Source organism: Chiloscyllium punctatum, chromosome 24 (genome assembly GCF_047496795.1).
Source record: "Chiloscyllium punctatum isolate Juve2018m chromosome 24, sChiPun1.3, whole genome shotgun sequence".
Lineage (NCBI taxonomy): Eukaryota > Metazoa > Chordata > Chondrichthyes > Orectolobiformes > Hemiscylliidae > Chiloscyllium > Chiloscyllium punctatum.
The window spans coordinates 3,764,190-3,790,177 of NC_092762.1; the positions used below are offsets into that span (position 1 = coordinate 3,764,190).

A 25,988-nucleotide genomic window follows, 5' to 3' on the forward strand; every position below is an offset into this window, starting at 1 on the left:
TCACTATGAGATCAAGAGGCCATCAGATTTAAAGAATTCCGACAACAGAAATGAGAATTGGAATGTTTCACCATTACTGGTTTCGCACAATATGGGTGCGGTTAATCTCTCACGTATCATGACTCCTGATGCATCCACTGCATCCACTCACTGAACTGCCTTCATTTAACGACTGAATATGTCCGCCTGTATCGACCAAAAAGGTAACGCGCACCGTCCACATATAATACATTTTCCCATGATACTCGAATTCGCTTCTTATAAACATCTCAGTGTCATGGGCCTGAAGCATTCGAGTTCCTTTCCAGATACAGATTTGTTTTTTTTCTAATTCCTAGATTTTTGATATGGTAGTTAACTGGCCTTGAAGTCTGCTACTAGTTCGGTTTAACTTTACTTTTTTTCTGTCTGTCTGCAACACTTACCTCTGCAAAGTCAGGTACTTACTTCTTTGTTTCTCTGTGCTTTTATTAGTTTCAAAATAAATGTTAATTTTCCATTGCAATGGACATCGCATTATTTTTCAAGGTCGCTGCAACAGGGAGGGCCAAAGTTCCTGCACTGTATTGTAACGTTCTATCTTGTTAGTTACATTTGCTGCTGGTTTCCGATATATCTCATGTGGAAGCTTCCAGTCACATCTTCCAGAGATTTGTCTGCACTTCATTTAATCAAGGCAACTGTATTTCCTGCTCAGAATGTGATCTTTCTACAAAGGAGAGAGGAAAACAGAGTCGCTGACAAAGCTGAGATCATTAACGTTCTGTCCAGAGTCAACAAAATCTATCCCGATCTATCAGTCTCCTGTAACTTCAAAATGACACTGTGTTCCCACCCTTCAGGCTCTCTGCCTGTATTCCTGATGGAGGACTGTTGCGCAAAACGTCGATTTTACTGTTCCTAGGATGCTACCTGAACTGCTGTGCTCCTCCAGCATCACTCTAATCTAGACACTGTGTTCCTAGGACACTATTTCAGTCTCTGGTCTGCTGCAGTACTCCTTCAAGGCACAACACAAGCTGGAAGACTGGCAACTCATTTTCTCCCGACAGACCATGCAAACTTTCGGACCCAACATCGAGTTCAATCATTTTAGACACGTCAGCCCTCTTCCACATTCTTCAGCCACCCGCCCATCCTATCAGTTCCGAAGACGGATCATTGGACTCGAAATGTTAACTTTCCTTTCTCATCAGAGATGGACAAAAGCTGCTGATTTTGTTCAGACCTTTTGGCTTTTCTTCAGAGAACTTTGCTTTTCCGTTGTAATCGCCAGACTGCTGGATGCGTCTGATTGCAGGAGGAGAAATTCACAGGAGATGAAAAGAATGGCAAGGGCTGGACCACTCCCATTGTGAAGGTAGACGAGCTGAGCTGGGGATGTTTATCTAAGCGCAGAGAAGGCTGTGTGAGAAACCAATTAACGTGCACATTTTATGAAGAGGAGAGATATGTATGACAGGGAAGGAATAGAGTGACAGATATGAAAGACAGGAGACGAGATGTTTTGAGGAGATTTAGGAAGAATGCTTTCACCTAGAGTGTTGTTTATCTGGAAATCATTGTGTGAACATGTGGTAAAGCTAAGTATCATGAGAACGTTTCAGCAGTCTGCAGCCGAACTCTTGAAGAGCCAGGGCACACGTGGAGAAGGACCATGTACTCGAAAGTGTGACATGGACAGACAGACGCGAGATGGGTATCCTGAACACAATGGATCAAAGGCAAACCTGTGTGCTTACGATCCGCTGCTGCAGATCTGTCGTGCAATAGAAAGCGCTTTGGGATTCTGTACCAATGTTATGGTTGCTATTCAAACGTTGTGGGTTCGAGTCATATCAGACTCGTGTTTTAGTATATGATGTGGAAGGTGGTCAGATCGGACTCGGCTGCTCAACTGAAAACCCAACAATATTCGTGCAGAAACCCAACTGTCTCGAAACGGAACGTTTGCCTCTCACAGATTTACATTTTCGATGTCTATTTATGACGGGGATCGACAAATGTTTGTTGGGCAGGAGGCAACACGATGATGTGGATGGGCTGGAAAAAGACATAAAATTGTTTTGGCAGCCATGATGATATCGAAAGACGTGGCAGGGCAGGATCGGTGTTAAGAATGGCCTCCTCCTGTTCCTTTGTGTCTGTGTCATTTCAGGCCAAGGTTTTCAAACAATCACAATGAGGACAATACGAATTAAACGCCAAGTAATATTTTGGTCTCACCTCCATTTCGATTCCCTCCCAGCTGGAATAGACAGATCTTGTTTCAGCTTTAGATCAGACAGTGGAGGATTCTCACAAGTTCTCCTTCAGGCTGAATGTTCCTTCACATAGGTTTCCAAGTGGACACGTGGAGCAAGCAATTGCATAGTTGTTGGAGATTCAGGTGCAGATTTCCCCTTTGCTGTGCTGGAATTCTGGCCAAGGTAATGAACGTGAATTTCTGACATTTCAAAGCTTACTCTGTATTCTTGCGACTTTACAAATTAAACTGAATTTCAATATGACCTTGCATAATATCATTCAATCTTCACTGTGCATAAAAACCATGCCACGTGCTCTTGGATGCAGTATGCTGGACATAGTTGAGGTTGTGTGCAGTATGGGTCGATGTGTCATTTGAACATGCCAAACGATGTTGGTAAAATATCAGTGAATCGAATTTTCTGATGAATTGAATCCGATAGAAGGAAAATCCCAGTACAGTTGCGACATAACATTGCCTGTGATGAACGCAGGAAGCCAAGGTAAACGTATGCAGTATTTAATAAAGCCGATTTTCACCACATTTTTAATGTCATTTTCTTGAACCTGATGCTTCATAATGGATGATCCCTTATCAGTATAACCTCCTCTGCACTGAGTTTCATTTTAGATCCACAGACAAAACTGAGTAATTGGGTCGCAGTGGTAAGACCAGGAGCCGTTCGTCATCATTAGATGGAAGGTCACGATGTGCAATTAGTTACTTACTGTACTTGCATGACAGAATGGCAGTACATGAGCTGCCAAAATTTCGCATTCGATTCATGCCAGGTGTTTGTTTTACTGATAGTGACCAGAGATGATTGCAACTTCAAGCTGAAGAACAGTTCAAACACGGAATATTGCAAAACAATAAAGTGTATTTGGCCCTAATGTTGCAACGACGTGTGATACCAATCTGAAGTCCATCTGATCAGCATTTTACCATTATAAGCCGTACATTTATCCAATGATCTCTTAATTGCTCTGGAGGTTGTTGAAGACAAGGCGTTCAGCACCCTTACTTCTCTCTGAGAAAGGAATTTAGCTCGGCATCTATCACCCTCAAATTGCATCGATTTGCCTTTGTGCCTTCCATTACCATTTGAAGAAAAAGGCCTTCATCGTTCACCTTATGGCAACATCTGATCATCTTTTATGTATCTATTAATTGACCTCTCAAACTTCTCATCTCTATCGCAAACAGCCTCAAGTCCCTCAGCCTTCCCTCGTAAGACCTTCCCTTCATAGAAGGTAACATCCTCGGAAATTCATCTGCACCATTTCCAATGCTTTCGCATATAATGTGGCGACCAGAACTGCACGCAACTCTACAAGTTTGGCTACAGCAGAGAAATTTCTAGAGTTGCAAAGGGGTCCTTTGGCCCCGAAATTCAATCTCCCTCCCAATAAAAACTAACACACTGTGCTCCATGCAAACAAATATATCAACGTGTGTGTTAACTTTCAGAGTTTTATGTAAATGAGCACCGAGATCACTCTCCTCATCTAAACTTCCAAGAATATTACAATTAACCCAGAACTCGTTATGCTTGTTGTTCCTTCCAAAGTAAATCATCTCATACTTTTCCACATTAACCTCCATTTGCAACCTCTAAACTCAGATATGCAGATTATCCATGTCCCTCTGAAACCTGCAGCAGACATTGGCACTGTTGACAACTCCATCGAGCTTAGTGTACTCTGAGCATTTTATCATCCACCATCCCATGCCCGAACCCAGGTCATTATAAAAGTGACAAACAACAGTGGACCAAAAAAGGAACCTTGTGGTCTACCATGAATTCCACAATGAATATTTCCCGTCAACTCCCACATTCTGTGTTCTTTCAGCCAGCCAATTACAGATCTAAATTAAATCACCGTCAATCCTATGTCTCTGTATTTTATGCAACAGTCGACCGTGTCTTCGAGAAAACCATATCCACCACGTCAACCACTTTACTCTCATCCACCTGTTTGCTCTCATTTTCAAATCGATCAATAAAGGTTGTGAGGCACAACCTAGGATTCACAAAATCGTGTTGACTGTAGCTAAACGAAAACTTCTTCGTTTTCAGATGATCATAGCTAATATCTCTCATAATCTTTCCCAAAACATTACCTCCAAGGAAACTAAGCCTCACTTCTATAATTGCCAGCGTTCTCCCTACTCACCTTCATGAATAAGGGGACAATATTTGCTCAAATCGAGGCTTTTCGCACTAATCACAGAGACAGTGACGAAATAATATTTGTAGTCAATTGTTCTGCAATCTCCTCCCACGATTCCTAGACAATCCAAGGATACATCCCACCAAGCCCAGGGTACAAAACTATTTTGAGGCTTTCAAGAATTGCTGACAACTCCTCTTTATGAATATCAATTTTGTTTTTTCTAACAGGTTGCATCTCAAAATTCTCTTCCACAACATTATCTTTTTCCTTTTTAGATATGATGAAAAATATACATTCAGCGCCTGTCCTATCCTTGAGACTATGCTGACGACTTCCTACTGCTGTTCCTGACAGGCCCGAATCATTCCATATCTTTTATTCTTGAAATAACAAGCTTCAGGGTTTTAAATGACCCTGCCAGCTGAAGACTTCTCATGACCCCTCTTCGCTCTGAGTAGCACTCTCTTTTTGACCTTCCTGGCTAGATTTTACTTTTCAAGTGCCCTAACTCAGTCTTCATATCTCATGTTGACATGCACCTCCTTCTCCCTCTTGACAAGGAATTCAACTCTTTCAGTAGAAAATGTCTCCCTGTCTCGACCTCAAAATCCCTGCATGACACACACATATTTTATCAAGGGCATGCAGGAGCGCTTCCGTGATCAAGCTCCATATTTCAGGTGTGCACAACCCCTGCGGTTACTTTCCTCGTCTGGTGCATCCTAACTCTTGCCTGATCGCATCATACTGACCTTTCTCCCAGTGGTACCTCATGCTCTGCAATGTATATAAATAAACATACCGAATTGTGGTCACTATCACCAAAGTGCTCACTTATGTCCAAATCCATCAGCTGACTTGCTTCATTCCGTAGTACCAAATCCAATGTGGTTTTGATCCTTGTTGGCCTGTTCACATACTGCTGCACGAAACCCTCCTGCACACATTGGACAAAGAACGACCAAGCGGAGGTACTCCAACAATAACGTGTCCAATTAATATTTAGAATGTTAAAGTTCCCCACTCCAACTACCCTGTTACTTTCGTTCTTATCAGAATCATCTTTGCAATCTTCTCCTCCAAATCTTTCGAACATTTTGGTGGTGACCTCTACTTTCCTGATTTTAATTTCAGCCCATTCTTGTTCAGCAGATTCGGTAGAGTCCACACCAAATATCCTTTCTGTTTCCATAGTACAGTCTTTGACTAATAATTCCACATCTCACCCTCTGTAACGACTTTCCTGTTCTAACTGAAAAATCGAAACTGAGATACCAGGAACAACCTTTCCTTTCAGTGCTCCATTCATGTCTCTGAAATGGCCACAATATTGAAGTCCCAGGTAACAACCCATGACACGTGCTTTATCCCGTATGCTCCTGGCGGTGAAGCAGACACAGTTCAAACTACCTTCATCCTACCAGTATACACTCGCAAACACGTAAACCTATTTATAACCTAACCACTCAAAAACTTCCTGCAAACTGCAGCTAAAATTCAGGTTCGCAGTCTGCTGCTGAATTCGTTTAAACCCTCCTGGGAAGCGTTAGAAAAGTATCCACTCAGGATATTGGTACCCTTCCAGTTCAGGTAAAGACCGTCCTGTTTGTAGAGTTCCAACCAACTCCAGAATGAGCACCAACTATCCAGATATCCTGATTCCTATCACCTGCACCATCCTTACAACCACGTTTTCAATTGCTCTCTCCCTGTTCTTGCCCTCACTACGTGGCATGTGTAACAAATCAGAGAGAACAACTCTGTTTGATCTAAATCTAAGATGTCTCATTGGATCCCTGAATTTCTGCCATTCATCCACATCAGTTTTCTGACCTATGTTGTTGGTGCATATCTGACACATGACCTCGGGCTGCTCCCCCTCCCTCTGAAGGAACTTGAAAACACGATGCAAGTCATTACCACCCCTGGTAACTTGGAGGGATCACATCAAACATGAGCCTGCCCTGTACCCACAGAAACTGCAATCTGTCCCCCTCACTATGTAGTCCCAAATAAATACTGCTCTCCTACCCTTCTTATCAACAGGGACAAACACTGTGCCAGAGACCTGTACCACATGGCTTACCCCTCATAAGTCATCCCTCCAAAAGATAACAAATACAGTATGTTTGTTACTAAGGGGCACAGCCATAGCGGATGCCTGCTTTGGCTGCCTCTTCCCTTTTCGTCTCCCGACTGTATCCCATCGACCTTTTTCTCGTACCTGAAGTGTAACTGCCTCCCTATAACTCCTCTCAATTCCCCTCAGACTTCAACGTTTGGGAGAAGATTTGTAGCTCGGGTGCTCGTTGTTGTGGTTCTGGTCGCCGATCTGTGAATTTGTCTTGCAAACGTTTCGTCCCCTGTCTAGGTCACATCATAAGCGCTTGGGAGCCTCCTGTGAAGCGCTTCTGTGCTCTTTCCGCCGGCATTTATAGTGGCCTGCCTCTGCCGGTTGTTAGTTCCAGCTGTCCGCTGTAGTGGCCGGTATATTGGGTCCAGGTCAATGTGTTTGTTGATTGAGTCTGTGGATGTGTGCCATGCCTCAATGAATTCCCTTGCTGTTCTCTGTTTGGCTTGCCCTATAATGGTTGTGTTGTCCCAGTCGAATTCATGTTGCTTGTCATCTGTGTGTGTGGCTACTTCGGGTAGCTGGTCGTATCGTTTCGTGTCTAGTTGGTGTTCATGGATACGGATCGTTAGCTGTCTTCCAGTTTGTCCTATGTAGTGTTTTGTGCAGTCCTTGCATGGGATTTTGTATACTACATTGGTTTTGCTCATGTTGAGTATCGGGTCCTTCGTGCTGGTGAGTTGTTGTCTGAGAGTGGCTGTTGGTTTGTGTGCCGTTAGGAGTCCTACTGGTCGCATTAGTCTGGTTGTCAGTTCGGAAATGCTCCTGATGTATGGTAGTGTGGCTAGTCCTTTGGGTTGCGGCATGTCCTCGTTCCGTTGTCATTCTCTTCGGCATCTGTTGATGAAATTGCGAGGTATCCATTTTCGGTGAATACCTTGTATAGGTATTCTTCTTCCTCTTTTTGCAGGTCTGGTGTGCTGCAGTGTGTTGTGGCCCATTTGAATAGTGTCTTGATGCAACTTCCTTTATGTGTGTTGGGTTGGTTGCTTTCATAGTTTAGGACTAGGTCTGTGTGTGTGGCTTTCCTGTAAACCTTTGTGGTGAATTTTCCGTTCAGTGTTCTCTGTACCATCACGTCTAGGAATAGGATTTGGTTGCCCTTTTCTTCCTCTCCAGTGAATCGGATACCTGTGAGTGTGGCGTTGATGGTCTGGTGTGTGTTCTCTATTTCTGTATTTTTAATTATTACAAAGGTGTCATCCACATATCTGACCCAGAGTTTGGGTTGAATTTGAGGTAAGACTGTTTGTTTTAACTTTTGAATTACTGCTTCTGCTATGAGTCCAGAGATCGGTGAGCCCATGGGTGTTCCGTTGATTTGTTCGTATATCTGCTTGTTGAATTTGAAGTATGTTGTGAGGCACAAGTCCAGTAGTTTAAGTATGGCGTCTTTGTTGTTAGGTTCAACGTCCTGTTGTCTGTTACGTCTGTCCAGCAGGTTGGCTATTGTTTCTCTGGCTCGGGTTTTGTCAATAGAGGTGAACAGTGCCGTTACATCGAATGAGACCATAGTTTCTTCCTTGTCTATGTGTATATTTCTGATGATGTCCAAGAATTCCTGTGTCGATTATACAGAGTGTCTGGATCCGCTGATCAGGTGTTTCAGTTTCTGCTGTAGTTCTTTAGCAAGTTTGTGTGATGGTGTCCCTGGTGGTGATACTATGGGTCTGAGTGGGATGTCTGGTTTGTGCAATTTGGGTAGTCCATAGAATCTGGTGGTGTTGTTGCTTTCAGGTTTCATTCTTTGTAGGTCAGACTTGGTTATCTGTCCGTTTTTTTGTAGATTCCTCAGTGTGTTGTTTATCCTCTTGGTGAGCTGTGGGGTAGGGTCAAACTCCCTCTTTTGGTAAGTGTTGGTATCTGCAAGTGGTTGTTATGCTTTTTCGATGTACTCTGCTTTGTCCAGGATGACCGTCATTCTGCCTTTGTCTGCTGGTAGTATGATTATGTTCTTACCGTTTCTTAGTGATTTTAGTGCTTCCCTCGCCTTGGTGTTGAGGTTATGTGTTTGTAGTTTTCTTGTTATCAGCGGTACGATACTTTGTCTCACTGTTTGTTGTGTCTCTTCTGTCAGTTCATTGTTCCTGAGTGTGCATTCTAGTGCAGCAAGGAATTCTGCTGTCTTGGCTTCCCTGTGGTTGTAGTTGAGTCCCTTGGCCAGTATTGTTCTTTCCGTGTCTGTGAGCTGTCTGTGGGAGAGGGTATTAACCCAGGTGTGTGTTGTGATGTCCTCTTCGTTGTGTGTTAGTCTGGCTATTTTTTTCTCTTCGTTGTGTGTATTGGATACCCTCGCAATTTCATCAACAGATGGCTAAGGGAAAGACAACGGAACGAGGACATGCCGCAACCCAAAGGACTAGCCACACTACCATACATCAGGAGCATTTCCGAACTGATAGCCAGACTAATGCGACCACTAGGACTCCTAACAGCACACAAACCAACAGCCACTCTCAGACAACAACTCACCAGGACGAAGGACCCGATACTCAACATGAGCAAAACCAATGTAGTATACAAAATCCCAAGCAAGGACTGCACAAAACACTACATAAGACAAACAGGAAGACAGCTAACGATCCGTATCCATGAACACCAACTAGACACGAAACGAGACGACCTTTAGTAGCCACACACACAGATGACAAGCAACATGAATTCGACTGGGACAACACTACCATTATAGGGCAAGCCAAACAGAGAACAGCAAGGGAATTCGTTGAGGCATGACACTCATCCACAGACTCTATCAACAAGCACATTGACCTGGACCCAATATACCGGCCATTACAGCGGACAGCTGGAACTGACAACTGGAAGTGGCCGAGACCGGCCACTATAAATGCTGGAGGAAACAGCACAGAAGCGCTTCACAGGAGGCTCCCAAGCACTGAGGATGTCACCTCGACAGGGGACGAAACGTTTGCAAGACAAATTCCCAGCTCACTTCAGACTCCCGAAAGAGCCAATGTCCAGCTCCCAACGCAGTTGCCAAGGAAATGGAGTTGGGTGCACTTCCCGCTGATTCAAATGTCGGGGGCATTACTGAAAACTCTTATCTCTCACATTCTACAGGAAGGATATTCAAATGGCCGATTATCCATTCCTAATGTTCTGAATTCACATACACACACATATATATGTGCGCATACATAATAAATATTTCCATTTATATATGTACAGATATATATGTGAACCGCATGTATGTATGTGTATATATACTTAAAAGTTGCAAAAGAACGTTGAGTAAAACAGCATTTATTCTAAAAAATATGACTTTGTGGAGTGTTCTGTCCTTGGAAAATACCTAAGTTACTTCAGACCAGCCAGAAAGACCCACTGAGTGAATATCCATCACTCAATAGAGATACAGAGGTGATTTTTTAAAGTCGATGACGTTTCTCGTGTCGCTGAGCCTGCGCTGTGTTCAATTCTGGAAAGGATGTTTATCTCGTTTCATATTACTGACATTGCTGCAAACTCGCACAGTCCATTAAAGCAATCCCAAAATTATTAGGTTTATCTCAGTGGACATTTTGCCTGTTATCAGAAAAACTGGAATAGAAATGACAAAGATGTTTTTAAGTACTGGTATGAAGATTACAGAATACCAACAGGAATATTTTTCGTGTCTTGTCACTGGATATTCTTGGGGGAGATGAGTGAGCAGCAAATGGATTCACTCCATTCTATGTGATTGCACCTAAATTTTGCAATGCAACAGATGAAAGAAAAAAGGTGCAATACATCGGCAGGTCAGTTCCAACTCACGAAAGGAGAGTTTCATTTTGAACATCGCTATAGTCTACAGTATTAGCTGAGTCGGTCAACCAGGAGCCTAACGGTATGCTGAGGCATTGCGAGAATTAATCCCACACTGTTGGCATCACTTTATATCATAAACCAGTTATGTAGCGGACTGAGCTAATCGGCTTCCCTTGAACGCTGAGATAACAAAAACAGCTCAGCTCTTTAACAACTCACTGAAGTTCACGTAAAACAAGCTGCCAAGCCTGTCCTCACAATCAGCTCATTCTATACTTAGTCGTACTCAGTTGCAGGTTTTATGAGGTTTCTTTCCAATTAACGTTTCCCAGTTATAGAATGTGCACCTCACGCGTACCCATCCTGGCCGCGCAGACTCCCTGTCCCGGTGAAATTCAATCCTTGTGTGCCTGCACGCATCTTTACAAATATTTTAGAATGAGATTCTGAATATTTTTCCTGAGAAAAAGGAATCATTTTTGAGTTCAACAGCTGTCGAAGGAAAAAGAAAACGTGCTCCAAACTTCCCTTTATCATTTATCGCTGGTTTTGAAGTTCTAAACTCTAGATATAGATCCATCCGAATGAGGGAATTTCCCTTCTGTTTCCTCTCACCAAATTCACATCACCTGGAAACCTTACATATGGACACAACTCAGTTTTACCTGGTGTCACGCCACATGGTCTATTCGTCTTTTCCATCATCCCATGAAGCCCCGCCTTTTCTTTTCAAATGGCATTATCCCCCATTGCATCATTGGCTTCCTTTCCATTTTATTGTTTCCAAGTAAACGCAGTCCATTCTTCCTGACGTCTTTCCATTCCAGTCACCGCCATCCATGACTTTTATCATCTCGTTATATCCCAGTATAGACCAAGTCAAAAAGGATGCTCGGTCCAATGCAACACATGGAAACCGGTCTAATGCTGTATACTGCCATTACCAATGTCTGGATAATGGGAGCTAATTCAATCAAAAGTGAATCAGTTGATTGTCGCATAATGGATCAATCCCTGACTGAGAATGACTCTTTTTCCTCACTTTTCTCCCCTTTCTGAACATGTGCGAAAGCAACACAGTGAGGGATCATAGAATGCCTACAGTTCAGAAACTGGCTGTTCAATACAACAAATGCACACCAATCCTCCAAGGATTAACCCTCACAGAACAATTCCTTACAGATTTTTCTCTTGATTTGCTCCTGATTAGGTTAAATTACTGACAGTTAACCTAGTTATAAGCAAATCATATCTCTGGCGCTGTGAGGCAGCAGTGATAATCAGTGAGCCACCATGCGGCCCTGTACAATATTGCAAGAAACATGCAGACACGTTTGAAATTCGATTCCTGTCAAAGATGCTCTACTTTTGTTGTTGCCCTTATCAGGATCAATAAATCTTGATTCCCTGAGCAAGAAATTAACCCAAACGACAGCGGTGAAAGAGCTGCATCACAACCACCAGTCGACCAGGAAGGACAGCATGTGCAATTGTGTCTTCACTTAACAGCATAGCTTTCTTTTCCTGCGATGAGAAATTACTTCCAAAAAAAGAATGTTCGTGACACCGTGCTTTTACAGCACAGAATAATACATGATATCAGTGCCGGTCATCAAACATCCATCTATTCTCGTTTCCAGTTTCCACTAGTTGGCCCACAGCCTGACGGCTGAAGTGTTCATCTGAATGAGAAATTCCCTGCAAAATTTTAATCTCACATGAACCAGCAAATGACACTGAGTCAGATACCGTTCAACTTTGTTCATGACCTGCTGTAGAAATGAACCTCATTTTGAGCCGTAGAGGGAAAAATACAGACACATCTTTTGAGAGTGACAAAGGCCTCAGGAGAGCCCAACTTCCATAAAATGAGGAATTGAACCGTTTGGCCTCTTCTTTCTTCAGTACTAGTTTTAAAACCCGATTCTATTTACATAAGCAGAGGGGTAAACAGGCAGGAGGCTGTCCTTCGAGGACTGCCCCAATCGTTAATAATTTGTACCTGCTAAACTTTGAGTTCTCCACCTCTGAGGCAGCCTGGCTGGCTATGCTCTTCCAGCCTCCCACCTGTTTAATTTGGATTCCAACAGATTTCTGTCTCTTCATAAGGAACGGAAGCATTCAGTCGCAACCCTGTACGTATTCGTCCCCCACTGTGTCACCGTTACTTTTCTGCTTCTACTGAGTCACGTTGTTCTTCCTGCCAAACGAAGTCATCCCTCACATCAGAAGCTTGTCATCCTCATGTTTCTCGAACGAAAAATACGGATGTGGACTTCCAAACTGAAACAGATGCAGACTGGTCTGCGTAAAAAATAACTTGCAGCTGTTGATTCAAAAATAATCCCTAACAACATAGAGAACGCACCTTCCGATGCTTGCTGCAATAGTTGCAAGAAAATTATGCAAGGCCAACGTGCGAATCGAGGTTACAACCCCGGGTTTACAAAACCAGGTTTCGAACCACTGATTTATCGAAGCACTGACGCATCACCCGTTTTGACACTAACAAAACATGGTGACGTGTTGGAGTGATGGAGTGAGAGTGAGGGGGTCAGGGTGACAGTGATGGAGTGAGTGTGAGGGGGTCAGGGTGACGGAGATGGAGTGAGTGTGAGAGGGTCAGGGTGACAGTGATGGAGTGAGTGTAAGGGGGTCAGGTGGACGGTGATCGTGTGAGTGTGAGGTGTTCAGGAAGACTGAGAAGGAGTGTGTGACGGAGTTGGGGTGACGGTGATGGAGTGAGTGTGAGGGGGTCAGGGTGACAGTGATGGAGTGAGTGTGAGGGGGTCAGGGTGACAGTGATGGAGTGAGCGTGAGGGGGTCAGGTTGACGGTGATGGAGTGAGTGTGAGGGAGTCAGGTGGTCCGCGATGGAGTGAGTGTGAAATATAGAGTGTGACAGAGATGATTTGACTGTGAGGGGGTCAGGGTGACAGTGATGGAGTGAGTGTGCGTGGGCCAGGGTGACGGGGATGGACTGAGAGTGACGGGGTCAGGGTGAGGGAGATGGAGTGAGTGTGAGGGAGTCAGTGTGACAGTGATGGAGTAAGTGTGAGGGGGTCAGGTTGACGGTGATCGTGTGAGTGTGAGGTGTTCAGGAAGACTGAGAAGAAGTGAGTGTGACGGAGTTGGTGTGACGGTGATCGAGTGAATGTGAGGGGACCAGGGTGATGGTGATGGAGCGCGAGTGACGGGTTCAGGGTGAAGGTGATGCAGTGAGTGTGAGGGGGTCAGGGTGACGGAGATGGAGTGAGTGTGAGGGGGTCAGGGTGACAGTGAAGGAGTGAGTGTGAGGGGGTCAGGGTGACAGTGATGGAGTGAGTGTGAGGGGGTCAGGTTGACGGTGATCGTGTGAGTGCGAGGTGTTCAGGAAGACTGAGAATGAGTGAGTGTGACGGAGTCGGGGTGACGGTGATGGAGTGAGAGTGAGGGGGTCAGGGTGACAGTGATGGAGTGAGAGTGAGGGGGTCAGGGTGAAGGTGATGGAGTGAGTGTGAGGGGTCAGGGTGAGGGTGTTGGAGTTAGTGTGAGGCCTCGGGTGAGGGTGATGGAGTGTGTGTGAGGGGGTCATGGTGAGGGAAATGGAGTGAGTGTGAGGGGGTCCGGTTGACAGTGATGGAGTGATTATGAGCGCGTCATGGTGACGGCGTTGGCGTGGGAGTGAACGGGTCAGGGAAACTGTGATGGAGTGAGAGTGACGGGGTCAGGATGAGGGTGATGGAGTGAGTGTGAGTGGGTCAGGGTGACGGTGATGGAGTGAGTGTGGCAGATCAGTGTGACAGTGATGGAGAGAGTATGAGTGGGTCAGTGTGATGGTGATGGAGTGAGAGTGAATGGGTCAGGGTGAGAGTGATGGGGTGAGTGTGAGGCGTCACAGTAACAGTGATGGAGTGAGTGTGAGGGGTTCAGGGTGACAGTGATGGAGTGAGAGTGACAGGGTCAGGTTGGTGTTGATGTAGTGAAAGTGATGGGGTGATGGTGAGGGAGATGTAGTGAGTGTGAGGGGGTCAGAGTGACGGAGATGGAGTGAGTGTGAGGGGGTCAGGGTGACGATGACGGAGTGAGTGTGAGGGGGTCAGGGTGACAGTAATGGAGTGAGTGTGAGGGGGTCAGGTTGACGGTGATCGTGTGAGTGTGAGGGGGTCAGGTTAACGGTGATCCTGTGAGTGTGACGGAGTCGGGGTGACGGTCATGGAGTGAGTGTGAGGGGGTCAGGGTGAGAGTGATGGAGTGAGTGTGAAGGAGTCAGAGTGTCAATGATGGAGTGAGTGCAATAGGATCAGGGTGACGGTGTTGAAGTGAGTGTGAGAGGGTCAGTGTGATGGTGAATGGAGTGAGTGTGAGGGGGTCAGTGTGATGGTGATGGAGTGAGTGTGAGGGGTTCAGGGTGATGGTGATGGAGTGAGTGTGAGGGGGTCAGTGTGATGGTGATGGAGTGAGTGTGAGGGGTTCAGGGTGTCAGAGATGGAGACAGTGTGAGGGGTCCAGGGTGATGGTGATGAAGTGAATGTGTGGGGGTCAGTGTGACAGTGATAGAGTGAGTGTGATTGGGTCAGGGTGATGGTGACGGAGTGAGTGTGAGAGTTTCAGAGCGCTGGTGGTGGTGTGAATGTGTGGAGTTCATGGAGACTGTGATGGAGTGAGTGTGATGGGGTCAGGTTGATGCTGATGGAGTGGGTGCGAGGGGGTCAGGGTGAGTGTGATGGAGTGAGTGTGAGGGGATCAGTGTGACGGTGATGGAGTGATTGTGAGGGGGTCAGTGTGACAGTGATGGAGTGAGTGTGAGTGGGTCAGGGTGATGGTGACGGAGTGAGTGTGAGTGGGTCAGGGTGATGGTGACGGAGTGAATGTGAGGGGATCAGGGTGACGGAGATGGAGTGAGTGGGAGGGGGTCAGTGTGACGGTGACGGAGTGAGTGTGAGGGGGTCAGGGTGACGGTGACGAATTGAGTGTGAAGGTATCAGGCTGAGGCTGGTGGAGTGAATGTGAGTGGGTCTGGAAGACTGTGATGGAGTGAGTGTGAGGGGGTCAGGAAGACTGCGATGGAGTGAGTGTGAGGGGGTCAGTGTCACTGTGATGGAGTGAGTGTGAGGCCTCGGGTGAGAGTGATGGAATGAGTGTCAGGGGATCAGGGTGACAGTGATGGAGTGAGTGTGAGTGGGTCAGTGTGACAGTGATGGATTGAGTGCGAGGGGTCCAGTGTGAAGGTGACGAAGTGAGTGTGAGGGGGTCAGGGTGACGGTGACGAATTGAGTGTGAAGGTATCAGGCTGAGGCTGGTGGAGTGAATGTGAGTGGGTCAGGAAGACTGTGATGGAGTGAGTGTGAGAGGGTGAGTATGACGGTGATGAAGTGAGTGTGAGGGGGTCAGTGTCACTGTGATGGAGTGAGAGTGAGGGTGTCAAGGTTACAGTGATGGAGTGAGAGTGAGGGGGTCAGGGTGACAGTGATGGAGTGAGAGTGATGGGGTCAGGTTGACGGTGATGGAGTTGATTAGATTAGATTACTTACAGTGTGGAAACAGGCCCTTCGGCCCAACAAGTCCACACCGCCCCGCCGAAGCGTAACCCACCCATACCCCTACATCTACATTTACATTGCCCTAACACTATGGGCAATTTAGCATGGCCAATTCACCTGGCCTGCACATCTTTGGACTGTGGGAGGAAACCGGAGCACCCGGAGGAAACCCACGCAGACACGGGGAGAACGTGCAAACTCCACACAGTCAGTCGCCTGAGGCGGGAATTGAACCCGGGTCTCAGGCGCTGTGAGGCAGCAGTGCTAACCACTGTACCACCGTGCCGCCCACGGTGAGTGAGTGTGAGTGGGTCAGGATGACTGTGATGGAGTGAGTGTGGCAGGTCAGTGTGACGGTGATGGAGAGAGTATGAGTGGGTCAGTGTGACGGTGATGGAGTGAGAGTGAATGGGTCAGTGTGAGAGTGATGGAGTGAGTGTGAGGGGGTCAGGTTTTTGGTGATGTACTGAGTGACGGAGACAGGGTGAGGGAGATGTAGTGAGTGTGAGGGAGTCAGGGTGACGGAGATGGAGTGAGAGTGACGGGGTCAGGTGGACGGTGATCCTGTGAGTGTGAGGTGTTCAGGAAGACTGAGAAGGAGTGTGTGACGGAGTCGGGGTGACGGTGATGGAGTGAGTGTGAGGGGTTCAGGGTGACGGTGATGGAGTGAGTGTGAGGGGGTCAGGGTGACAGTGATGGAGTGAGAGTGATGGGGTCAGGATGAGGGTGATGGAGTGATTGTGAGTGGGTCAGGGTGACAGTGATGGAGTGAGTGTGAGGGGGTCAGGTGGACGGTGATCGTGCGAGTGTGAGGTGTTCAGGAAGACTGAGAAGGAGTGTGTGACGGAGTCGGGGTGACGGTGATGGAGAGAGTGTGAGGGGGTCAGGGTGACGGTGATGGAGTGAGTGTGAGGGGGTCAGGGTGACAGTGATGGAGTGAGAGTGATGGGGTCAGGATGAGGGTGATGGAGTGAGTGTGAGTGGGTCAGGGTGACAGTGATGGAGTGAGTGTGGCAGGGCAGTGTGACGGTGGTGGAGAGAGTATGAGTGGGTCAGTGTGACGGTGATGGAGTGAGAGTGAGGGGGTCAGGGTGATGGTGATGGAGTGAGAATGAGGGGGTCAGGTTGACGGTGATCGTGTGAGTGTGAGGGGGTCAGGTTAACGGTGATCCTGTGAGTGTGACGGAGTCGGGGTGACGGTCATGGAGTGAGTGTGAGGGGGTCAGGGTGAGAGTGATGGAGTGAGTGTGAAGGAGTCAGAGTGTCAATGATGGAGTGAGTGCAATAGGATCAGGGTGACGGTGTTGAAGTGAGTGTGAGAGGGTCAGTGTGATGGTGAATGGAGTGAGTGTGAGGGGGTCAGTGTGATGGTGATGGAGTGAGTGTGAGGGGTTCAGGGTGATGGTGATGGAGTGAGTGTGAGGGGGTCAGTGTGATGGTGATGGAGTGAGTGTGAGGGGTTCAGGGTGTCAGAGATGGAGACAGTGTGAGGGGTCCAGGGTGATGGTGATGAAGTGAATGTGTGGGGGTCAGTGTGACAGTGATAGAGTGAGTGTGATTGGGTCAGGGTGATGGTGACGGAGTGAGTGTGAGAGTTTCAGAGCGCTGGTGGTGGTGTGAATGTGTGGAGTTCATGGAGACTGTGATGGAGTGAGTGTGATGGGGTCAGGTTGATGCTGATGGAGTGGGTGCGAGGGGGTCAGGGTGAGTGTGATGGAGTGAGTGTGAGGGGATCAGTGTGACGGTGATGGAGTGATTGTGAGGGGGTCAGTGTGACAGTGATGGAGTGAGTGTGAGTGGGTCAGGGTGATGGTGACGGAGTGAGTGTGAGTGGGTCAGGGTGATGGTGACGGAGTGAATGTGAGGGGATCAGGGTGACGGAGATGGAGTGAGTGGGAGGGGGTCAGTGTGACGGTGACGGAGTGAGTGTGAGGGGGTCAGGGTGACGGTGACGAATTGAGTGTGAAGGTATCAGGCTGAGGCTGGTGGAGTGAATGTGAGTGGGTCTGGAAGACTGTGATGGAGTGAGTGTGAGGGGGTCAGGAAGACTGCGATGGAGTGAGTGTGAGGGGGTCAGTGTCACTGTGATGGAGTGAGTGTGAGGCCTCGGGTGAGAGTGATGGAATGAGTGTCAGGGGATCAGGGTGACAGTGATGGAGTGAGTGTGAGTGGGTCAGTGTGACAGTGATGGATTGAGTGCGAGGGGTCCAGTGTGAAGGTGACGAAGTGAGTGTGAGGGGGTCAGGGTGACGGTGACGAATTGAGTGTGAAGGTATCAGGCTGAGGCTGGTGGAGTGAATGTGAGTGGGTCAGGAAGACTGTGATGGAGTGAGTGTGAGAGGGTGAGTATGACGGTGATGAAGTGAGTGTGAGGGGGTCAGTGTCACTGTGATGGAGTGAGAGTGAGGGTGTCAAGGTTACAGTGATGGAGTGAGAGTGAGGGGGTCAGGGTGACAGTGATGGAGTGAGAGTGATGGGGTCAGGTTGACGGTGATGGAGTTGATTAGATTAGATTACTTACAGTGTGGAAACAGGCCCTTCGGCCCAACAAGTCCACACCGCCCCGCCGAAGCGTAACCCACCCATACCCCTACATCTACATTTACATTGCCCTAACACTATGGGCAATTTAGCATGGCCAATTCACCTGGCCTGCACATCTTTGGACTGTGGGAGGAAACCGGAGCACCCGGAGGAAACCCACGCAGACACGGGGAGAACGTGCAAACTCCACACAGTCAGTCGCCTGAGGCGGGAATTGAACCCGGGTCTCAGGCGCTGTGAGGCAGCAGTGCTAACCACTGTACCACCGTGCCGCCCACGGTGAGTGAGTGTGAGTGGGTCAGGATGACTGTGATGGAGTGAGTGTGGCAGGTCAGTGTGACGGTGATGGAGAGAGTATGAGTGGGTCAGTGTGACGGTGATGGAGTGAGAGTGAATGGGTCAGTGTGAGAGTGATGGAGTGAGTGTGAGGGGGTCAGGTTTTTGGTGATGTACTGAGTGACGGAGACAGGGTGAGGGAGATGTAGTGAGTGTGAGGGAGTCAGGGTGACGGAGATGGAGTGAGAGTGACGGGGTCAGGTGGACGGTGATCCTGTGAGTGTGAGGTGTTCAGGAAGACTGAGAAGGAGTGTGTGACGGAGTCGGGGTGACGGTGATGGAGTGAGTGTGAGGGGTTCAGGGTGACGGTGATGGAGTGAGTGTGAGGGGGTCAGGGTGACAGTGATGGAGTGAGAGTGATGGGGTCAGGATGAGGGTGATGGAGTGATTGTGAGTGGGTCAGGGTGACAGTGATGGAGTGAGTGTGAGGGGGTCAGGTGGACGGTGATCGTGCGAGTGTGAGGTGTTCAGGAAGACTGAGAAGGAGTGTGTGACGGAGTCGGGGTGACGGTGATGGAGAGAGTGTGAGGGGGTCAGGGTGACGGTGATGGAGTGAGTGTGAGGGGGTCAGGGTGACAGTGATGGAGTGAGAGTGATGGGGTCAGGATGAGGGTGATGGAGTGAGTGTGAGTGGGTCAGGGTGACAGTGATGGAGTGAGTGTGGCAGGGCAGTGTGACGGTGGTGGAGAGAGTATGAGTGGGTCAGTGTGACGGTGATGGAGTGAGAGTGAGGGGGTCAGGGTGATGGTGATGGAGTGAGAATGAGGGGGTTCAGGGTGAGGGTGATGGAGTGAGTGTGAGGGGTCAGGGTGAGGGTGATGTAGTGAGAGTGACAGAGTCAGGTTGAGGGAGATGTAGTGAGTGTGAGGGAGTCAGGGTGACGGAGATGGAGTGAGTGTGAGGGGGTCGGGGACAGTAACGAAGTGAGTGTGAGGGGGTCAGGGTGACAGTGATGGAGTGAGTGTGAGGGGGTCAGGTTGACGGTGATCGTGTGAGTGTGAGGTGTTCAGGAAGACTGAGAAGGAGTGAGTGTGATGGAGTCGGGGTGACGTTGATGGAGTGAGTGTGAGGGGTTCAGGGTGACAGTGATGGAGTGAGAGTGAGGGGGTCAGGATGAGGGAGATGGAGTGAGTGTGAGTGGGTCAGGGTGACAGTAATGGAGTGAGTGTGGCAGGTCCGTGTGACGGTGATGGAGAGAGTATGAGTGGGTCAGTGTGACGGTGATGGAGTGAGAGTGAATGGGTCAGTGTGAGAGTGATGGAGTGAGTGTGAGGGGGTCAGGTTTTTGGTGATGTAGTGAGAGTGACAGAGACAGGGTGAGGGAGATGTAGTGAGTGTGAGGGAGTCAGGGTGACGGAGATGGAGTGAGAGTGAGGGGGTCAGGGTGACGGTGACGGAGTGAGTGTGAGGGGGTCAGGGTGACAGTGATGGAGTGAGTGTGAGGGGGTCAGGTGTACGGTGATCGTGTGAGTGTGAGGTGTTCAGGAAGACTGAGAAGGAGTGTGTGACGGAGTCGGGGTGACAGTGATGGAGTGAGTGTGAGGGGGTCAGGGTGACGGTGATGCAGTGAGTGTGAGGGGGTCAGGGTGACAGTGATGGAGTGAGAGTGACGGGGTCAGGGTGAGGGAGATGGAATGAGTGTGAGCGAGTCAGGGAGACTGTGATGGAGTGAGTGTGAGGGGGTCAGGTTGATGGTGATGGAGTGAGTGTGAGGGAGTCAGGTGGTTAGCGATGGAGTGAGTGTGAAATATAGAGTGTGACAGAGATGGTTTGACTGTGATGGAGTCGGGGTGACGGTGATGGAGTGAGTGTAAGGGGGTCAGGGTGATTGTGATGGAGTGAGAGTGAGGGGGTCAGGGTGACAGTGACGGAGTGAGTGCGAGGGGTCAGGGTGTCAATGATGGAGTGAGTGCAATAGGATCAGTGTGACGGCGATGGAGTGATAGTGAGTGGGCAGGTTGACAGTGAAGGAGTGAGTGTAAGAGAATCAGTGTGACGGTGTTGAAGTGAGTGTGAGAGGGTCAGTGTGATGGTGGATGGAGTGAGTGTGAGGGGTCCAGGGTGATGGTGATGGAGTGAGTGTGAGAGTTTCAAGCGACGGTGGTGGAGTGAGTTTGAGGGGGTCAGAGTGATGGTGATGGAGTGAGTGTGATGGGGTCAGTGTGACAATGATGGGAGGAGTGTCAGTGGTCAGGGTGATGGTGATGGAGTGATTGTGAGGTGGTTCATGATGACGGTGATGGAGTGAGTGTGAGAGGTACAGGGTGTTTGAGATGGAGTGAGTGTGAGGGGTCCAGGTTGACAGTGATGGAGTGAGTATGGGCGCATTGTGGTGACGGCGTTGGAGTGAGTGTGAGGGGGTCAGGGCGACGGTGATGGAGTGAGAATGAGGGGATCAGTCTGACGGTGATGGAGTGAGTGTGAGAGGGTCAGGGTGACGGTGATGAAGTGACTTTAAGGGGGTCAGGATGACGTTGACAGAGAGAGTCTGAGGAGGTCAGGTTGACGGTGGTGGTGTGAATGTGAGGGGGTCATGGAGACTGTAATGGAGTGAGTGTGAGGGGGTCAGGGTGATGGTGATGGAGTGAGTGCGAGGGGGTCAGGGTGATGGTGATGGAGTGAATGTGAGGGGGTCAGGGTGAGTGTGATGGAGTGAATGTGAGGGGGTCAGGGTGAGTGTGATGGAGAGAGTGTGAAGGGTTCAGGCTGTCAGTGATGAAGAGAGTATGAGTCCGTTGTGGTGACGGTGATGGAGTGAGTGTGAGGTGGTCAGGGTGAGGGAGATGGACTGAGTCTCACTGGAGCAGGCCAGTGAGACTGTGATGGAGTGAGTGTGAGGGGGTCAGGGTGACGGTGACTGAGTGAGTGTGAGGGGGTCAGGGTGATGGTGATGGAGTGAGTGTGAGGGGGTCCATGTGTGACAGTGACAGAGTGAGTGTGAGTGGGTCATGGTGTCAATGATGGAGTGAGCGTAATAGGATCAGTGTGACGGTGATGGAGTGATAGTGAGTGGGCAGGTTGACAGTGATGGAGTGAGTGTAAGGGAATCAGGGTGATGGTGATGGAGTGAGTGTCAGGGGTCAGGGTGATGGTGATGAGGTGAGTGTCAGGGGTCAGGGTGGCGGTGATGGAGTGAGTGTGAGGGTGTGAGTGTGACGGTGATGGAGTGAGTGTGAGGGTGTGAGTGTGACGGTGATGGAGTGAGTCTGAGGGGGTGAGTGTGATGCTGATGGAGTGAGTGTGAGTGGTTCAGGGTGACGGTGATGGAGTGAGTGTGAGGGCGTCAGGGTGACGGTGGTGGAGTGAGTTTAGGGTGTAGTTTTGCTCGTTGAGCTGTAGGTTTGATATCCAGACGCTTCGTTACCTGGCTAGGTAACATCATCAGTGGCAACCTCCTAGTGAAGCGAAGCTGTTGTCTCCTGCTTTCAATTTATATCTTTCTCCTGGATGGGTTTCCTGGAGTTTGTGGTGATGTCATTTCCTGTTCCTTTTCGGAGGGGTTGATAGATGGCATCAAGATCTACGTGTTTGTTGATGGCATTGTGTTTGGAGTGCCAGACCTCTAGGAATTCTGTGGCATGTCTTTGCTTAGCCTGTCCCAGGATAGATGTGTTATCCCAGTCGAAATGGCGGGTTTTTTTTCATCCGTGTGTAGGACTACGATTGATAGAGGGTCAGTGTGACGATGATGGAGTTAGTGTGAGGGGGTCAGGGTGACGGTGATGGAGTGTGAGGGGGTCAGGGTGATGGTGATGGAGTGTGAGGGGGTCAGTGTGAAGGTGACGGAGTGAGTGTGAGGGGATCAGTGTGACGGTGACGGAGTGAGTGTGAGGTGGTCAATGTGACGGTGACGGAGTGAGTGTGAGGGGGTCAGTGTGACCATGATGGAGAGAGTATGAGTGGGTCAGTGTGATGGCGACGGAGTGAGAGTGAATGGGTCAGGGTGAGAGTGATAGGGTGAGTGTGAGGGCGTCAGGAAGGCTGTGATGGAGTGAGTGTAAGGGGGTCAGGTTGGTGGTGATGTCGTGAGAGTGACGAGGTCAGGGTGAGGGAGATGTAGTGAGTGTGAGGGAGTCAGGGTGATTGTGATGGAGTGAGAGTGAGGGGGTCAGGGTGACAGTGACGGAGTGAGTGCGAGGGGTCAGGGTGTCAATGATGGAGTGAGTGCAATATGATCAGTGTGACGGCGATGGAGTGATAGTGAGTGGGCAGGTTGACAGTGAAGGAGTGAGTGTAAGAGAATCAGGGTGATGGTGATGGAGTGAGTGTGAGATGATCAGCGTGAGAGTGACGGAGGGAATGTGAGAGGTTCAGTGTGATGGTCATGGAGTGAGTGTGAGGGGTTCAGGGTGACCGTGATGGAATGAGTGTGAGAGTTTCAAGCGTGGGTGGTGGAGTGAGTTTGAGGGGGTCAGAGTGACGTTGATGGAGTGAGTGTGATGGGGTCAATGTGACAGTGATGGGATGAGTGTCAGTGGTCAGGGTGACGGTGATGGAGTGACTGTGAGGTGGTTCATGATGACGGTGGTGGAGTGAGTGTGAGAGGTACAGGGTGTTTGAGATGAAGTGAGTGTGAGGGGTCCAGGTTGACAGTGATGGAGTGAGTATGGGCGCATTGTGGTGACGGCGTTGGAGTGAGTGTGAGGGGGTCAGGGCGACGGTGATGGAGTGAGAATGAGGGGATCAGTCTGACGGTGATGGAGTGAGTGTGAGAGGGTCAGGGTGACGGTGATGAAGTGACTTTAAGGGGGTCAGGGTGACGTTGACAGAGAGAGTCTGAGGAGGTCAGGTTGACGGTGGTGGTGTGAATGTGAGGGGGTCATGGAGACTGTAATGGAGTGAGTGTGAGGGGGTCAGGGTGATGGTGATGGAGTGAGTGCGAGGGGGTCAGGGTGATGGTGATGGAGTGAATGTGAGGGGGTCAGGGTGAGTGCGATGGAGTGAATGTGAGGGGGTCAGGGTGAGTGTGATGGAGTGAATGTGAGGGGGTCAGGGTGAGTGTGATGGAGAGAGTGTGAAGGGTTGAGGCTGACGGTGATGAAGAGAGTATGAGTCCGTTGTGGTGACGGTGATGGAGTGAGTGTGAGGTGGTCAGGGTGAGGGAGATGGACTGAGTGTGAGCGGGCCAGTGAGACTGTGATGGAGTGATTGTGAAGGGGTCAGGGTGACGGTGATGGAGTCAGTGTGAGGGGGTCAGGGTGATGGTGATGGAGTGAGTGTGAGGGGGTCCATGTGTGACAGTGACAGAGTGAGTGTGAGTGGGTCATGGTGTCAATGATGGAGTGAGTGTAATAGGATCAGTGTGACGGTGATGGAGTGATAGTGAGTGGGCAGGTTGACAGAGATGGAGTGAGTGTAAGGGAATCAGGGTGATGGTGATGGAGTGACTGTGAGGGGGTCAGGGTGACTTTGATGGCGTGAGTGTCAGGGGTCAGGGTGATGGTGATGAGGTGAGTGTCAGGGGTTATGGTAACAGTGATGGAGTGAGTATCAGGGTGTCAAGTTGACAGTGATGGAGTGATTTTGAGTTCAGGGTGTCAGTGATGGAGTGAGTGCGAGGGGTTCAGGTTGATGGTGATGGAGTGAGTGTGAGGAGTCAGGGTGGTGGTGATGGAGTGAGTGTGAGGGAGTCAGGGTGAGGGTGATGGAGTGAGTGTGAGGGGGTGAGTGTGACGGTGATGGAGTGAGTCTGAGGGGGTGAGTGTGATGCTGATGGAGTGAGTGTGAGTGGTTCAGGGTGACGGTGATGGAGTGAGTGTGAGGGCATCAGGATGACGGTGGTGGAGTGAGTTTAGGGTGTAGGTTTGCTCGCTGAGCTGTAGGTTTGATATCCAGACGTTTCGTTACCTGGCTAGGTAACATCATCAGTGGCAACCTCCAAGTGAAGCGAAGCTGTTGTCTCCTGCTTTCAATTTATATCTTTCTCCTGGATGGGGTTCCTGGAGTTAGTGGTGATGTCATTTCCTGTTCCTTTTCTGAGAGGTTGATAGATGGCATTAAGATCTACGTGTTTGCTGATGGCATTGTGTTTGGAGTGCCAGACCTCTAGGAATTCTGTGGCATGTCTTTGCTTAGCCTGTCCCAGGATATATGTGTTATCCCAGTCGAAATGGCGTTTTGTTTCATCCGTGTGTAGGGCTACGAGTGAGAGAGGGTCAGTGTGATGGTGATGGAGTTAGTGTGAGGGGGTCAATGTGACGGTGATGGAGTGTGAGGGGGTCAGTGTGACGGTGACGGAGTGAGTGTGAGGAGGTCAATGTGACGGTGATGGAGTCAGTGTGAGAGGGTCAATGTGATGGTGACGGAGTGAGTGTGAGGGGGTCAGGGTGACGGTGATGGAGTGTGAGGGGGTCAGTGTGACGGTGACGGAGTGAGTGTGAGGGGGTCAATGTGACGGTGATGGAGTGAGTGTGAGGGGGTCAATGTGATGGTGACGGAGTGAGTGTGAGGGGGTCAGTGTGACGATGACGGAGTGAGTGTGAGGGGGTCAATGTGACGGTGACGGGGTGAGTGTGAGGGGGTCAAGGTGATAGTGATGGTATGAGTGTCAGGGGGTCAGGGTGACAATGATGGACTGACTGTGTAAAAGATAAAGTCAGTATTGTCCAACAGACCACCGGGCTGCTCTCTCATTCGGGAGAGATGTCTGTTGGTGGTTTAATCTGAAGGTTTCCCCAGCCCAGGCAAGGAGAGAGAGAGAAGGAGTGTCCATCTATTGCAGATGGCTATTTTGATGTATATTAGCAACACCCATGTCACATGAAATACTAATGTGATAAAACCCTATTCATGCAGCTAAAATTCCCCATTCATTGAACCATCCTGGTAATTCTTCTGTGCCCCCTCTCAGGGACCCTGCCATCCTTCCCAATGTGTGGGCGACCTCTGGTTTGCACAGACCCAGCTGCTACGTGTTCCTGTGGGTGGTGTCATCATCGAGCAACAGTTGCACTAAACCTCACTGCCTGTAATGGTGGGAGACACAGAAATCCCGACAATATTTAAGATGTATTTAGGAATGCAATTGCAACGCCAAGGCTGACAGGGCAATGGGCTAAGTGCTGGAAAATGGGAGTGGAATAGTTAGCTGGTAGGATTTCTTTACACCACAGACCCGATGGACCACAGAGCCTTATTCTCTCCTCGAGGCCTCTGAGACACCTAATATCGGAATATGATAAGCCATATTTGAAACAAGGTCAGACAGTTGATATGATATGATACATGATTGGTTAAGGTTCATGCGAGGAAAATGAGCCAGAG

The 25,988-nt window shown here is 49.0% G+C and overlaps 1 long non-coding RNA gene across 2 annotated transcripts in view; it reads right to left on the minus strand.

Annotated features, from left to right (window-relative positions):
- Positions 1–12,349: 12,349 nt before the first annotated feature.
- The window catches only part of LOC140494369 (uncharacterized), a 48,859-nt gene continuing 35,220 nt past the window's right edge, over positions 12,350–25,988 (minus strand). For both annotated transcript variants that reach the window (XR_011963932.1, XR_011963931.1), the window contains exon 3: positions 12,350–12,628. This is a non-coding gene — a long non-coding RNA (uncharacterized lncRNA). The remainder of the gene's footprint in view (positions 12,629–25,988) is intronic.